General features: G+C 40.0%; 1 long non-coding RNA gene across 1 annotated transcript; it reads left to right on the forward strand.

Annotated features, from left to right (window-relative positions):
* Positions 1 to 2077: 2077 nt before the first annotated feature.
* On the forward strand, positions 2078 to 11481 carry LOC141948953 (uncharacterized). The gene is made up of 3 exons (XR_012630604.1): positions 2078 to 2351; positions 10479 to 10612; positions 11412 to 11481. It is a non-coding gene; the product is annotated as an uncharacterized LOC141948953 (long non-coding RNA).
* The last annotated feature ends 4564 nt before the right edge of the window (positions 11482 to 16045 follow it).

Genomic DNA, 16045 nt, shown 5'->3' on the forward strand with positions numbered 1-16045 from the left:
GCGGCCCGCCCCGCCCGCCGCCAGCCAATCGCGGAGCGCCCCGGGAACGAGGCGGCGCGCCTCTCGGCTCCGATTGGCGGCGGGACGGCGGTGTGTCGGGCGCGCGTGGCCGGCGCGGTCCCCGCCGCCGGCGCCTTTGAACGTGGCAACGCGGGAGCGAGCGGCGGCCGCCTCTCGCGAGGGTTCGAACGCGCGGACGGGCGCGCGCGCCGGGAAGGGGCGGGGCCACCCCCCCCCCGCTGCTGAGGGACCGCGTCGTGGCGACCGGTTTAGGCCCTTCGTCAGCGGCTGCCGCCGCCCTCCGCCGCCGGAGGGAGCCGCCTCGTTCCTTTCGCTGCTCTGCAGGGAAAGGGGCCCCGGGCCCTGAGCAGGAGAGAGGGGAGCGGAGGCGGGCAAGGTGGCGGCTGCCGGAGCGGAGAGGAGTGTTGTACGCCCCCCGGGCTTTTGTAGCTCAGTGAGGAAAAGGAGAGCAGGAAGGGTGTGGGGATGCCCCTGGCCCGCCCAGCTCTCCGGTCGGCGCTTCGAGCCGGCGGCCGGGGAAAAGCCGGCGGTGATGCGATGGGCGAGGCCGGGCCCTCGGGGCGCCGTGCGGGTGGGGGGTCTCCCCGCCGCCCTCCCGTGCTGGGAAAGTAAAGCCGGCTGAGCGGGGGTGGGTTATTTGTACGGAGACTCTGCTTAAAGCAGCCTCTCCCGTTTCTTAAACCGTTCTCCGCTGTGCTCAAGCGTTAATAACGCGTCCAGTTAAATGCCCAAATTAGGGGAAATAGCTTGTTAAGCCTTTCAGAGAAAGCCTTTTCAACCAACGTGGTAAAGGAGTTTGAAGTACATCAACGGATGAACCCTCAAGGGTTTTTTAAGCTTTTAAAATACTTAAAATAGCCGGTGACAAAATAAGCCTCTTTTTCACAGGAATTCAGGACGCCTCTTGTTACTTAATGATTTGGATTGAGACTTACTTACATAGCAGTTTGGCGTAAGGGTAAAACTCTGAAACAAAAAAGCAAAACCCACCTTTGAGTCCTGATCATAAATACAGTGTTTCAGATCAAAATAAACAGTTTTGGAAATCAGAGGCTTTGCAAATGGATGTGTGGAGGGAGAAGGCTTTTCCTAAAACAAAGGTTGGTGCTGTGTTGTGAACTGAGTGAAGCAACGAAGCTAACCAGAAGTAATAATTTACTGAAGAGCATTAATCATTAATTTTGAATGAGACTTGAACTTAAGTGCTTAGTCAAGTAAGAGGATGGCAGAGTGGGTACTTTAGTCAGTTGAAGTAAAAGCAACTGGTTTTGTGAACATCAAAACTAACAAAGCCTACTTCTTGGTATCTCTCATGTAAATTAATCGGTATCTAGTACAGTTGAGTATCTGAATTTTTCACTTGGTTATAGCATTCTACCAAAGTCTTATTTTCACATGACGTGTAAGTACTTAATATTTCTGAGATGCTTTCCTTTTGTCTAGTGAGTCTGAAACCGCAAAACAAGTTCAAAAGCTGCTAGGGAGGAGCAAGCGTACTCATGAACATGTACAATTTATTACAGAAAAGCTAACAGGATGAATTATTAACATTTCAGCAAATTGGAAAGTACAATGTAAGGAACAAGTCGTCCTAAGGAAACCAAGAAAAAAAATCAATGATCTGTGACTGGTATTACCAAAAATATAATAATTAGTAGAAAATAACTGCCTGTGTGACTATGTTCTTGTGAGTAGTAATTACTGTGAAATAAGACAACTTTTTGTGGTTAATATGGGATACAGTTTCCTAAAGCTATACCATGGGAAGTGGCAGTTTGATAAGAAAAGAGATATTAAAAATGTTGAAGCAATTGGGTGAGCACTGACACTTAGAAGGATATTGCTAATGATTTACCATGACCAAAATTTTTGACTGTAAATGGACTGTAAAATTCCTTGCTTCTGTTTTCATTGGCACACAGCTGCCAGCGCTTCATATTTGGTGTATTCAGTACCTGCTTGTACGCTCTTTTTTCCAAGAAGACTTTCCTGAAGGATTAAAATATACACACGGAGATACAAATGCTCATAGCAGTGTTGTATATTCATGCTGATCACTAGCCTTCTGCATGATCTTGTTATTCAGAGGTTTCTGTTGATCTTCTGTAGCAAGAAGACTTTTTCATCTCAGTCCACAGATAACTCTAAATTGAAGAAGAACGTTAGATGAGGGGCTATTGTCCTCTAGTCATCAGAGAAACTTTTTCTTGTATTTCTGCCTGATACCTCTGATCGTCATGCATGGTTTTGGACTAAGCAGCTTTTCAGATATACTTAGCAGAAAGCAGTAGACCTGGTTTTCCTACTGGGATCACCTGAAGACAATTCAGGTACAAGCTATGTGATCCATGTTGTACCATTCAAGACACTTGGGAGAGTTTGGTGAGACTTATTCTAGAGACAGTAATGCTTAACTTGATTTAAATTTGCCAGGGTGACTGTTGCAGCAAATAATATGACAATCCTTTCTGATCTGAAATGTAATAAAAATTGAAGCAAATTTTAAAACATCATTTTGGGAAAGATGATAAAGAGAAAAGTAAACAAAGTGGGAATGGCTTGTAATTTTTTTAATCTGCTCCATTGTTTTAGAGCTACATGTCTAGTTCATTGTAAGGGTATGCAGTAATCCACAAGAAGATAAATATAATTGGTTTTGTTTGTAGAAGGAAAAGAAATAGGGCAGAAGAAGAATGTAACAATGAGAAAGGAGCAAGTTTGTAAGGCAAAGAAGAAAAGCCAGAAAAAAACAGGAGGAATAAAAACAGAAGTCACATAAGGCAAGAGGTATAAGATGAATCCCACAACAGTCAGTAGGAATCTTTCCACTTGGATAAGGCTTATTTAAAACAGAAAATAAAAAATCCTTCCTCTTGGCAAGACTCACATTTACCCCTACTCCAAACTGTCCTAATTGACTGCTTGTTGAGACTACAGGTAAACTAAATTTAAATGATACTGCATATCATAAATCATTGTATTAGAAGAATGCCACTGATTAATGAGCCCTGCTTGGAAAATAAATGAGTGTTTTCACTGTGCATTTCGTTTCCATAAATACCTTTGCATTAATGTGGTCACAGCTGGTTTCCTGGCCTGATTCATTCAATAGCACAGTGACTCTGCTATTTGACAGAAAGAAACATGTCCAAGGTGATAAGCAGAAGCAGCAATGAAACAATTACACAAGAAGATGATTCAGTCTCTAATCTCCTAATTTCTAAAAGAAGTGCAAATATATGACCTATCTGTAGCAGGGAGAAGAGATGCTCAGTACAAGAGGCATTATTAATATGCAAGAATGAGTGACATCTACTTAAAGCAACCATTAATTTAGCCCTATATTTTTCACTTCCTATATCATAGCTGAATAAGCCATTTTAAATCCCCCTTCACTTGTGCCAAATTCAGTGCTATGGTTTTCTGAGTTTAAGATGTGTGTTCTATTGGCAGATTTATTTCCATTCATAGTTTTTATCTGAATTTGTCATAAAGTCAGCTGTTACACTCCTAATAGGCCATGACATTTCTTGTATGAAAAAAGTATAAAAGAATAATTGAAGACTTAGAGGGCTCGATGTTACTCTGTTGGTGTTCCTGAGCTATGTCATTCATATATTAATCATTTTAATTGAATTACAGCTGTCCATTGGATTATGTGTGTTTCTCAGAAATAAGTGAGTTTCAATTGATCATTATGGGAAAGCCCATTCTCCAACTAGAGGAGAAAAGTATTTCTATGACAATACATTGCAATGAAAAGAGGTGGGGAATTCTTAGGACGTGATAAAAATAATATGTTAAAAACTCTAAGATAGTCTAAGATTTTCAATAGGAAACTTTGGTATTTGGAATTTTAAGGTTTTTGATTGTCCAGATGATTTTTTTTCATGCATGGCGAGTGAACTAAGCACCTTGCTAGTCAGCTGGAGAAGATGTTTTCACCAGCAGACTTTGCGTTCAAAAATGTGCCTTGGATGAACTTAGGGCAAAGAAGGTGATGAACAGGTTTTGCTGTTTGTTTTCTGGATTATCAAGTTGACACTTGAACTGCTGATCAGCTTTCTGGTTTCTAATGGGGTTACAGGCAGTACAGAGAATCAACATCCAGCCATTGGCATTTGTCAGCCAAAATTCACTAACCACTTACAGAAAACCAGATGTTTTGGGAAGAGGGGGAGGAAAGAGAAGGTAAAGAGTGTCGCAGTTATTCAAACCTAAACAACTGCATTGTCTGTGGTGGTGTTCCACTTATAGCTAGTTGAATCTGAAGCAAAGAAAGGTGTGTTTGAGTTGGTTATTCTTAAGAAGGAATTATGTCTATTTATTTATTTTAACAATACTTTTATGGCAGTAGACACCTGTTACTAGATTGTGCATTCTTACATAAACTTTGAACATTTTTCTAAATAGTTGGTGATAGTGACAAATGGAAAGCAGCCATTTGTTGGAGAGGTATTCAGAAAGATGCAATTATCCAGAATATGAGGGACACAAAGAACTTGAGCCAGGTGAAACATGTCTAGTTCAGGCAAAGCTAAAGTTGAAGTGAAGTTTAGTTCAAAATTGCTTAGGTAAAATAGAGGCTATCTATTATAAAGTCTAGGGCAAAAGCTTGTTCTCCTTGCTCTCAGCTGATTTGTATCAATCTCCCCAGTGAGTAACTCAAATAGCATTTGGCCTTTGGATCAGTAGTATGGCCTGGTAGTCTGGGATTTGTTACGGCATTGCTTGGATTCTGAAGGTTTTACTGCAGATTTTGCCTGGTCTGATTTGGCTAAATTGATCCCTGTGAGTGTAATTACAGTTGAGAATGAAACAAACTTCTCAGACCAAAATTTTGCATCTGGTGATTAGATTTTGCATAAACTGTGAAGATTATTTGGAATTTAAGTGAGGCCTTTTGTCATGTCACTATGCACCAGCACAGGAATGTGTGGATTTGTCTCCTACAGTGTAAGAGGCTCAGAAAAAAAGAGCAAACATTCCTTTGTGCACCTGTAACAGTTTAACTGTTACTTGTAATGTGTATTCTTGGAAGGACGATCAGAAACCAGACTTGAAAGACCTTTAAACTGGAAGTCATACCTTCCAGATGGATTGAAAGCAACTGATGGCGTTCAAATAGTCCAAAACACAGGTTGTTGTAGGTAAAGACTACCAACAAAGCAGGATCAGTATTATTTCAGTTATCCTGGATAAAAATAAAATCCTCATTAGAGTGGCAGCAAAAGAATGAGGCTTAGTCAGCCATTCCCAGCACTTGCCATCATACCTGCTACTGAAATTAGCAAGAAAAGTAAGAAGAAGAAGGTACTTTCCTGCCAGTGTACTGCCTTCTCTTTTCCAGAAACCTAAGTTTTGTAGCAAAAAGGGGAAAGCATCAAAATGGTCTCTAGCCTACAATTGCATTTGGTAAAACTGCTGTACAGGCTGCAGCAAAGCAGCGATATTAAATGAGCTATCTGAACTGCAAAAATTGCTGATCTCTGGAGTTTTGTTTGTTTAAAACAGAAAAACCTGTATTAGTCATAAATTAGGATGTTCTTATGCTTGGAGAATGTGCAGATATGAACAGAAATAGCAATGCGCTTAATAGGTTGTCCTGATGGATCGTACTTTACTGTGAGTGACTTAGCAGCTTTCCAGAATCAACCTGGAATATTCTTATCAAATCAGCCACCATCCATAGCTGCTTACCCCATATGCCATGTCTGAACTAGCCTTGCTTTACCTTCACACTTTCTAATATAATAATTTTGTGAATTTTCTATATTAGAAAAGAAAACAAATTATCCGGAGCAGCAGAATACACGATGCCTAAATTCCTAGAGATTTGTTTCCTTTGTCTCCAAAACTCTCTCCCACCTCCACTTGAGTAGCCTCCCATCTTCCACTGAGTATTGTGATCATCCCCATGGGATGTTCAGATAATGTGTAGCGTCTGGTTAGTGCAGAGCTGTAAGGCTGGCATGTTCTGGCATGGCTGGCCAGCACATACTTGCTGATTGGCAGTCATCCTGTTGGCAAATTAAAGAACTGAGTCCTTTCTAATGAACTTTATATCTTCAGTTATAAATAAATACCACTCAAGTTTATTAACATACAAAATGTACTGCAGCCTCCAGAGTCTTTTACGTACTCAGTCATTCCAGAAATAAAATGAAGAAGCTTCACTTAGATATGTTTAAAATAACTTAAAACCTGAAAGCTGCTGCAGGAAATAGGTAGACAGTAGCTAGTATTGTTAAAAAACTCCTATAAGTGCTAGAACTTTCCCTGTAGGAGGCTTTTCCAGTACAGAGCACTTGCTTAGGGATCCCTTGCAGCTAGTTTCAGTCTGGCTGTAGTGTAGGGGCAAGGTAGCAAATAAGATGAGTAGTATTCTCTTCCAAATTACAAATTTTGGTTAACCAGAACTGATCAGATGCCAGAACTTGCTCATGATCATATCTTTGCAAATCCTTCTGGGGGCATATCCTGCAACATGAGCTTGCACACTTCCTGAGACTTTATCCCAGCCTCTAGAGACTACATCTGCCAAGGGTAAACACACACAGACAAGAGCTGTAACTTCTTAGTATAGAGACAAATTCTTAGATATATCAGTTAGTGTTAGCATTTGCAGGACCCTCGCCTGCTCATTCATTTTACAAGGCAAAAGAACATAATTTAAGATTGCTATTTTCGTGAAGTAAAGTTTACTTCTATTTCTCTCTAAGCCTCTTTCACTTTTCAGTGATACATGGAGCAGTTGAAGAAATATAACTTAATCATAGCATCTTGGCACACTCACTACCCTATATTCGTTAGGCAAGTGAATTTCAGAGTTAAAATATTCCGTGTTTTATTCATTAATCTTCGAAGCTTGATGATATGAGTAGGGCATGGACAGATCTGAGTGGAGTTGGCCTAAAACTCACTGTATTTCATGACTCCTTTGAGATAGATAATGAACATTCTCCTGCATATTTTCTGGGCAGCTTTTTGTGCATGACTCTAAATAGTGTATTTGAATACTTCTTTCTTAAGTTGTGGATTTTTAAAGTGTTCTGCAGTAAGCATTTTCTGCCAGCTGTGTGCTTCCATTAGCTCTGCTTCGATTTCCCACAGGTATGTGTCTCCCTCCTACTGGAGCAGAACACTTCCAAGAGTGGTTCATTTTACCATTTGTTTAAATAACCCTTTTTGTTTGTTTGTTTGTTTGTTTAAATACTTCTGTATATTTCACTGTAATAATTTCAGAAATTTCTATTAAAAAAATTATACCGGACTGGTAAGATTTATACTTGGTTGCACTTACTGACAAGTAAAACCCAGTTTCTTGCCAAACTTTTTAAATTGAAAGGGCAATTGCTTCATTTATTTGAAGTAGCTAGGCATGCTAACTCTTGTTTAGGTGCAGCCTAACTTAAGAAGACACTTGGCTGTACTGAACATTCAGTGCAGCAATATGTGCACTTACTGTATTATTAATCTTGTCCTCCCACGGTGTAGGGGTTGGGGATACATATTTGGTAATCAAAAGAATAAAGTCAGTGACAGAAATGCATGATTTCTTTTGCTTGATGTAACACAGCCAAGACAGGCAGAGCAGGCACCTTTTTCTCAGAAAAAAGGTGCTTTATTTATCTGTTATTCTCTGTAACAGTGTTTCCAGAGAGGACATTTATTGCCCCTGTTGAAATTTGCAATCAAACTGGAAGCAATGTCTTTGACTAAATGCATGTAATTAATATTTGCTGTGATGAAATATGTAAATATTAAAAATGTTATGGGTGTGTGTATTAAGCAGTCTGAACTGGGCAGGAACAAAGGCTAAGTTCAAAAGCCGACAGAGGTGGGGAATGGGAGCCAGAGGTGTTTGATTTGAAGGGAATGGGAACAGGAAGCTAGAATACACGTGTTTGTTATGAGCCGATTTGCAGAAGTTCTTTGTGGGGCGTTAAGTTGCCAGCTGTCACTTCCATCTGGCCTTCCTCTGGGGAGCAGGTTGTAATAATTCACCTTACAATTTGAGTATCCTGTAGGTGTGGTGGTCATGATAGTGTATCCTGTAGATTATGAGGAGTGACTTTGTTTTGTAGTGGAAGCACGCCATTATCCCGATGAAAAATTTTCTATTTTGTGGATATAGAAAATCAGTTGTATTGAAGGGTTGTCATTCACTCAATAATTCATGGCTGTGAACTTCAAGACTGCTCCTTTTTTCATCAGATTAGTCAAGCTGGTCAACTTTAAGACTAATTCCAGGAAGACTGACATTTAAAATAGCAAGTTAAAAAAAAAATAAATTGAAAAGGACTTCAAGCAGAATCTACCAATATTACACATGCTAAAGTTACATGATTTTCAAGGGCCTTCAGCTTCCCTTCCCTCGTTTTGTGTGGAGTGGAGGCAGGGTGCCAAGATCTGTGTATTACACAGTCAAGAATAGAAGACTGACATTCAGAGCGTGAGCAAGTTCCAGCTCCACAAGCTGACAGATGCCTGTCATTTGTCTGATATCTGACTTTCCATATCAGGCTTGAAGTTATTGTTTCTCATCAGTTAGGAAATTGACTTCATTTGCCCATATGTTAAATTTTATAATAAGCACTGGTGTACTTTCTGCCATGCTCTTCTTTCTTATTCATTCCACCTTAAAACTCTTTTGCCCACAAAAAAATTAGCCCATGGTGAGGACTGGCGCACAGTCATTAATAGGATGATACTGTTTCCTGGTACTCCTTGACCGTCCGTATGTGGTCCTCTATGCTGCCTTACGTACGAGTTCCTTTGGGGGAGAGCCTATATTTTACTGGGATTGTACAGTTCCTGTTGTTCATAGCTGCTACAGCGATGTGAATGTGAAATAACTTAATGGAGTAATGGTAGCGACAGAATCTGGCCTGTGTTGTTGCTTTTCTGTTTCCTGCGTGAAATTCAGAAGCATAGTTCCTGTGATGGCTCCAGGATAGTATTGAGTGGCTTGTAGAGCTGGATCATACCAACTGTAGCTTTTCTTGGTTTCAGTAAAATCTGATTTACCTCTGTAAAGTCTTTGGCCATAGATTTGTGGTCTTCAAATTATGTTAGCTGTTTTGGACTGTACTCTCCTGGGGAGTGTAAGAGAAAACTACCATTATATCTTCCTTTAGGGTAAAGACTTACAATTCTGATGCTTTTTCCTCGAAGTTCTTACTATGTGTTTCTCTATTGCAAACTCAGACTAACTCATTTGTTAGTGGTAAAATTTCCACTGACTTTCATTTGCAAAGTCATTCTTTGTATTTCTGATTTTATCGGGCCATTTCTTTCTTTGTAATAAACTGTTTTACAAATCATGCCATTATCTGTTGCCAATAGGTGAAAGGTGATGTTGTGAAGGTCCAGTTACACTGCATTGTGAAACTTAAATGCAGATGTACAGGAAGATGGTAACATGAACCTACAATGCCTGTCACAACACATTAACTGGTCTAGTCAAGTGTTAAGCCTAATGTTGAAAAGAAGGTATCTTATTTCAAGAACCTGTTTGCTTTACTCATGGCTGGGTACTAAAATGGCATGAATGTTAATTTAGAAAAACAGCCTGTGAACCTTTTGCATGCTGGTACATTTAGAGCAAAATATTTTATTAATGGAAAGGTACTTGGACTTTGGGATGGAGTGGAGAAGGATGGAGATGCAGGGAACAAATAGGCAAGGAAAGGTCATAAGAATAGAGTTAGGGAATTTTATGTGCTTAGGTGAGTGAATATGATCCAAACAAAATTTTATTTGCTCAAACCCATATCCAAACCAAATATACATTGCTAAATAGATTTAATTGTTCTTAATTACATTTTTACATAATGTAAGCATAAGTTGGAATGTGGGTATCATGTGAAACATACCAGAAAAATATAAGGTAGCAGAGTCCCTAACTCCATGAAGTTGCTCCGCATGGGGAGGACAGGTGATAAGAACTAAGAAAAGTAGAACATACCCATAGCTGAGATTAATGTGGTGCTAGCAAACACAGTGTGTCCAACAGGATCTTGGGGAAGAGTTGGTTGTTGCTTTGAAAGGGGAAAACACTGAGATGTTAAAGGGAGTGTGGGACCCCAAGAAGCTGCATCTGACAAGTTCACATGCAGTGAAGATGAGGAGAAACTTAGATTGAGGGCACTGTGGTTAGTTAATCCAAACAAAAGTATTAATGAACATTTAATATTCCATTAGACAAATAGGCCCATCAGGCCCATCAGTGACCTTTGCTGTGGCACAAGGGTAAGACAGGTATTTGTCTGCCTACTCCAGAAGTTCATGGGGTTTCTCATCATAATTTCATGTCACAAATTTGAGCAGCCTAGAGGTGGTTGTTTAGCCCCACAAGCAGAGCTGAGTCCATGTTTTGAATCCCTATTTATGTGCGTTCTCCACTTGTAGTATCCAAGTATAGAACAGATTAAGGCTGTTTCTCTTCTTCCTAGTGGGCTGCCATTTCCACTTGGATTAATGGAGAACAGAAGAAGAGGATGAAGCAACATGACTGTAATGCCATGACAGAAATGGGCTGAGGGATCCTGTTGGGGAAAGTGTAGGATCTTGGTCTCTGTGAAAGCAGGTAAGGCTCTGAAGTCTTATTTCTGTGAGAGAGGAAATGATGTTTGCATCTCTACCTGGAAGATCATTCCCTTCTTGCCCCATGGGGGAAAACGGCACAGAGGTCAAGTCAAACCAGAACACTCCTTTGCATGCGTGGAGTGTCTTTCTTCAGATGGGTCTGCCCACTTTTAGCTTTGCTTCATCCCAGGATCCTGTGGTGAAGGAGGGGTATCTTAAGACATAGCGAACTTTGCCTTCAGTGATCAAATGCTTAATGATTCCCAGTATTTTGAAAGTGAGTCATTCTGCTGCCACCTCCACATATTTCAATTCAGCCCTCTCCAGGCTCTCGTTTTAGTCCTCCCTTGCCCTCTTGCCTGTGTTTTATTAGTATTTTTGTTGTTACAGAATGCAGTTACTCTTCTGCTAAATAAGCAGACAGCTTTTGTCTGCTGATACGGTTTAAATGAATCAGCCTATTTGACAGTTAACCTTAACTGAGGTGACACAGGTTAATTATCAAAAAAGCTGATACACTTAAACTGTATCAACCACCTTTTGCTTGCCTGTTCAGTAGATGCAAGCTTGCCCTTGTAGAACTATTGTTACAGATAAGGAACACTGCATTTCCAGTGGTTTTTAGTCCTCTTGTATGAGTAGCACTGTACCTGTTGGGAGGAATCTGGGAGTGTGCCTCTTCAGTTTTGCTTCTTCCTATTTTAATGTTCCCTTAGCTGAAAGAATCATCTTTCACTACCAAAATTGATTTACCTGTTAGTTGCTTTCTCTTTCTAAAACTGGACGTGTGTTTATTTCAGGTCCCCTGTGTAATTTGATTTAAATGCCCCATTAAGGAAAAAGGAAAAGGAGGGAAACTTGTCACTGGTATGTCTGCTTTGTTGTCAGTAGAGCACAACATTGTTAGGAGCATAGTCTTAAAAATTATTTCCTTCTTTTCTCTAGCTATCCATAGCCATTTTGTTCACATTCAAAAGGTGGTGTATAGATACCATCTTTGAGTTTGTACAGTGTAAAATAGCTCAGGCTCAAACATAGATTGTATGTAATCCTAATGTATGTTTGTATGTGATGGTTTTGTGTGTGAGTGTGTATATGTGTGTATATATATGTGTGTATTAAAGTCTTTCTAAAAACAGACTCTGGATAAATGCTTTCTCATAGATCTTCACAAGTTTTTAAATGGATGGTAAAGTATTCATTTTGACTTACAGATAAATACATATGCCAACGTGTGTCTGGGAATGTTTCCCATCCCATGCTAGCATATACTGCCAAAGGAGGAATTTAAGGCATTATTAGCATAAGAAGAGAAAGTGGCAGGTGAAGTATTTTTCTTTTTTTTTCCTTTTTCTGTACCAGGGTCTGTAAAATACCTGAGCATCCTGGACCAATTGCAAAGCTGGCCCTTCTGCTCACCCCTGTGACTGTGAGCAGCTGGATTTTTAGTTGGTGTTGCCAGTGGCAATATGGAAGCTACGGGGAGTAGGAAGGTCTGTTTACTTTATGTTGTTAGTGAATAATCTGATTTGGTCTGAGGAGTATTTATTATCTTGCTTGTGTATTATGGGTAGCTTTTAAAAGTTTATCTATGATGCCTACAGCATTGAAGGGTGGCTTTTAAATATGTTATCTAGTAAGTAAAATCCAGTTAAATTATGTAAGAAATATATACACACAAGTTATAATCAAGAAAGTCTTTCATATTTTAAATATATTTGAATAACTTTATGATGCTGAGCTTATTTGCCTGAGTGTAAAGCTATGCATTTTTATTTTGTATAACGTGCTCATTTACAGTGTCTGGTGGACCATGAAAATAAATTGGAAGCAAAACATTTATTGTAAATTAAATAACCTTGGAAGGCATCTGCATATTGAAGTGTATAATAGGACTGTTTTCTTTTTCACCAAAGAAGCACATAATAGTAAAAAGATAAGAGAATAGGATTTGGCATACAGAGTCAATTCTGTTGTGTACCTAATCTAGAAATGCTGATAAACTTCTACTCAAGGAAAAGGTTAAAAAACAAGCATCAAGATCTGTGATACACAGAGCCAGCTGCTCAGGACTAGCATGTGAGGAACATTCCTTTCTAATCTTTGTAGGTGATCAGGTTATGTCCTGACATGGGACCCTGGAGTGCTCATGTTACCTTAAGCTGGCTCAGCAAGTGACTGTTTTTGAATTGCCAACTAATCATCCAGCCCCTTAAAAAATCTTGCAATCCGTATGTGGTATATTCATGTTGTAGGGAAGGTAATGTTACTAATATAAATCCCTCTTATGTTAAATTGGATGTCCTTTAGTTTGAAAGGTGATTCATTACTTCCAATTCCACAAAATAGAAGCCTGTTTTCATTAGGAACCTCATAATTTTCTGGAAATGTAACTTTTTTCCCTAGACAGCGAGACTCTGTTCATTATTTTTTACTGCAGGAAAATCTTGGTATTCCACTGGCTTTATTTTTGGTCTTTGCTCCTGTCGAGCACTTACTTATTTTAAACTGAAATAACTGAAAGAACTCTAAATGTTTTCAATAGGCTTGTATATTAATATGTTTAATCCTTCTGGACAGAAACATCAGAGCTGTGAGGGAAGATTAGCTGTTTGGCACCAAAGGCAAAGGGGAACAACCTACTCTGTCTACCCCAATTTACATAAATCATTGTGTTAGTTATTCCTAGTTCCACACCATACTGTTTTCTTGTTGCTTTAGATGTTCTGGCTAGGTTAATATTTTTTACTAATGACAGGGCAAATACAAATTTTGTGCTTTGTTTCAGGGCTAGAGTAATCCTGACTTAACAGGCAGTGAATTGTCAATTGAGAATGGAGGTCATCCTGTCAAATTTAAATAACAAAGTTCACTTCCAGACAAAATTTTTCTGTCATTTTGAGGGAAGGTTATGGAGTTCTGTCCAAAAAACCATGAAAGCCTCTCTGAATAAACAAGAGCAACCCAATGGTAGCAGTCTAGTCTAGCATTCTTGTTCTGTATCCTTCATCTGGAGGACAGAAGTTGTGGTCCGAGGGTCTGGAGGATCTGTTTTGGTCCACAAGATCCTACGGGCTTGGACTGGCATGGGGCCAGAGTGAACTAAGGGCAGTCACTGCAGCACGAAAGGGACTTTTATTGTCAGGTTTAGGAAGACGACTTGCAGTTGCCTGGTCGTGATACTGAGCTAATTTGCAGGAAGAGTAGTCTGAAGTGTAGTTAGTTGTGCTGCAGTGCAGAGAGTTAATGTTTTCTCTTACTTGAGCAGGCAGTACAAACCTGAACACCACAATCCCGGTAGCAATGGCAGAGATCATGTCACAGAAATTAATCACGTCAGAGTGCACTGGAGCAGAACTGTGTGATACATATGTTGCTGGACTGAAACAGATGTGAAAAAAGAGCCAACTTGAGATAATGACTCAGTGGACCCATGGGCGCAATTCTTTTGTGGCTAAATTGTAGCTCAATAAACCAGATAGCATTAGGAATGCTGTTATGACCATACTTCTGTTACACAGTAGATTTTGGTCCTTTTATTGAGCGTATGGCTCATAAATGTGCACATTTTATAGAAATATGACTGTGTGCCTTCTTTCCTCACTCATCTTTTCCTTAAGTACTACCAGCTCTCAATTTTCCAGGGGCTGGATGAGGCAGAAACGTGGTAAATGTGATTAATAGACAAGCTGAGTCAAACTGGTCGGTGTGGATAGTGAAGATGTGACTGTATACTGTTTTTAGACTAAAGCTGGCCTGCTCAAGACACTTCAGATGACTTTGCCTCTGACAACGTAGTCGACCTGCAACCTAGATAAAGTCACCAGAGACATTCTGAACAGCTGGCTGTCAAGCAAATGTGTGGGTCCATTGTGATGGTTTAATCCCTGCTGGGGTCTGAGACCACGCGGCCGCTGCCCCTCCCCCACAAAGGGAGTGAAATACAAAGCCCCGAGACTGAGATAAGGAAAGGTTTAATACAGCAGTGCAACAGCAACGCAGCAAACAACAACAATAACAATAAGAGTAACAGTGATAACAATGAACAGAGCAAGGTATATACCGATACAGCAGTGAGAGAACCGGCTGGGCCAACCCACATGATCACCGATTCTTCCCGCGCTCTGGCGCCTGGATGTGACATCAGCATGGCATATGAATAACTGGCTAGAGCTTCCCCCCCCCACTGCTGGGGAAACTTAACCCTATCCTGGCTAAACCAGGACAGTCCATGCTTGATAAGATTCTCAGCATTTGTAAGTAAAGAAAAGGTGAGCAGGGAGGTGGTTTAGCTTCTTAAATCCAGAAGCACAATTCTGAGTGGGGACTTGAGTTTTTTCTTTTAGAAGAGAACCTCTAACAGATTGCACTTCATCTTTATTGTTCTAGCACTCATATGAATGATATTTATATGCTGTATCTTTTGTTCACTGAAAGTATCTTGTTTCTATTTTTAATTGCTGTTGTGTGACTGGGGTAGATGAAGGAATTTCTGGGAAAAAGTTTTATAATCTCCCTGCATAGGGATTAGAGTACCATCGTGATCACAGTTGTGATCATGATGGGCAGACTTTCACTGAGCTTCTGGTATATCTTGTGTTTCTTCCCCCTGAAGGTACAAAGCAGATCATTGTGTAAGATGTGACACAGTGGTGTTATAGAGAATGTGCAGTCCCAATAGGATTGGGTTAGGGTAGACTTTCTTAAGTGTTGTGTGACCATAGCACTTGTATAATCAAAGAGTAGCTCTGAGAAGACAGTTATTGCAGCAACATGGAGATTTGAGGCTACTCAGACCTGTAAAAGTGGCCTGTAGGCAATACTCAGAAGGCTGTTGTAAATGAGAACAGTTCCTAGCTGACTGTCAGTGTAACTAAGTGCCAAAGAGTGATCTCTGGTTTTGTGCCAAAATAAAGCAGATACAGATTCAGATCACACAAGGGAATGTGAAAAATCTATAAAAGACACTCATCACAGAAGATCTGTACAGTAATACCCGCACATATCCCTGTACACTCAGCCATTGTATTTAAAAGTCTCGTCTTTTTTGAGATAGTCTGAAAGTCTTTTTTGAAAGACTATTTCGAGTATCTATACTGTCCAAAAAAAAGACAAAAAAAAAGTCTGCTGTTGTAGTCACATATTTTGTATTGGTGGAAAGGTTTTAAATGGGGCTGTTGTATGCATAGGGATAAAAGGTCAGGTTCTTTTCTGAGGTATAACTATCTATATGATGTTTAGGTTGGAGAGCCAATTTTTTGCACTCCTCAGACCTTGAATGAGATCAGAGGGGGCATCTGCTTACTGAGAAGTGGCATAAAGTGCAGATACAGTCTGACCTAGTAGATTCACAACTACAGTTCAGCATTTCACAGACTTAACAGCTCAGTTTTGAAGACAGCGTGTGTATAAATGAGCTTAGCACAGTTCCTGA

Source organism: Strix uralensis, chromosome 1, assembly GCF_047716275.1.
Source record: "Strix uralensis isolate ZFMK-TIS-50842 chromosome 1, bStrUra1, whole genome shotgun sequence".
NCBI lineage: Eukaryota > Metazoa > Chordata > Aves > Strigiformes > Strigidae > Strix > Strix uralensis.